Genomic DNA, 1,081 nt, shown 5'->3' with positions numbered 1-1,081 from the left:
CCCAGGTTTCATCCTGTGTGGAAACAGCACTCATTGACACATGCAATCATGTCCATAATTGTAACAGAGAATTCTTTTTGTCATGAATGCCTTACTTTGGAATTTCGAATTTATGCAATGAATATCTGTAAAATTCGGTTTACTCATTGCTGACATTTCTTGCAGCAGTTTCTGTAGTGTAGTGGTTATCATGTTCGCTTAACACACGAAAGGTCCCCAGTTTGAAAACGGTTAGAAACAGTGGTATTTCTCACAAGCAAAAATTACCATAGTTGTAATAGAGATGTTTTTTTCATAAATGCCTTATTTTAGACATTTGAATTCATGCAATGAATATCTGTAAAATTCAGTTGACTCCTTGCTGACAATTCAAGCAGCAGTTTCTGTAGTGTAGTGGTTATCACGTTCGCATAACACGTGAAAGGTCCCTGGTTCGAAACCGGGCAGAAACAGTGCTATTTCTCACAAGCAAAAATTACTATAGTTGTAAAAGAGATTTTTTTTCATAAATGCCTTATTTTAGAAATTTGAATTCATGCAATGAAAATCTGTAAAATTCAGTTGACTCCATGCTGACAATTCAAGCAGCAGTTTCTGTAGTACAGTGGTTATCACGTACGCTTTTTATTTTGTTGTTGGAGGCCACGGAAGGAGTGTTGTATGGCATTGAAGCTCGTTTGGAGGTTAGATAGCACAGTGTCCAATGACGGGCCGAAAGTATATAGAATGGTGTCGTCTGCGTAGAGGTGGATCAGGGAATCGCCCGCAGCAAGAGCAACATCATTGATATATACAGAGAAAAGAGTCGGCCCGAGAATTGAACCCTGTGGCACCCCCATGAAGACTGCCAGAGAACCGGACAGCATGCCCGCCGATTTGACACACTGAACTCTGTCTGCAAAGTAGTTGGTGAACCAGGCAAAGCAATCATCAGAAAAACCGAGGCTACTGAGTCTGCCGATAAGAATATGGTGATTGACAGAGTCGAAAGCCTTGGCAAGGTCGATGAAGACGGCTGCACAGTACTGTCTTTTATCGATGGCGGTTATAATATTGTTTAGTATCTTGAGCGTGGCTGAGG

At 41.1% G+C, this 1,081-nt stretch overlaps 1 non-coding gene across 1 annotated transcript; it reads left to right on the top strand.

Annotated features, from left to right (window-relative positions):
* The first annotated feature begins 379 nt into the window (after positions 1–379).
* Positions 380–452, top strand: trnav-aac. Its single transcript has one exon. It is a non-coding gene; the product is annotated as a tRNA-Val (tRNA).
* The last annotated feature ends 629 nt before the right edge of the window (positions 453–1,081 follow it).

The sequence above is a fragment of the Oncorhynchus tshawytscha genome, unplaced genomic scaffold (genome assembly GCF_018296145.1).
Source record: "Oncorhynchus tshawytscha isolate Ot180627B unplaced genomic scaffold, Otsh_v2.0 Un_contig_5185_pilon_pilon, whole genome shotgun sequence".
NCBI lineage: Eukaryota > Metazoa > Chordata > Actinopteri > Salmoniformes > Salmonidae > Oncorhynchus > Oncorhynchus tshawytscha.
Note: the sequence above shows the minus strand (reverse complement) of the source record. Positions and strands in the feature narration are given on the sequence as shown.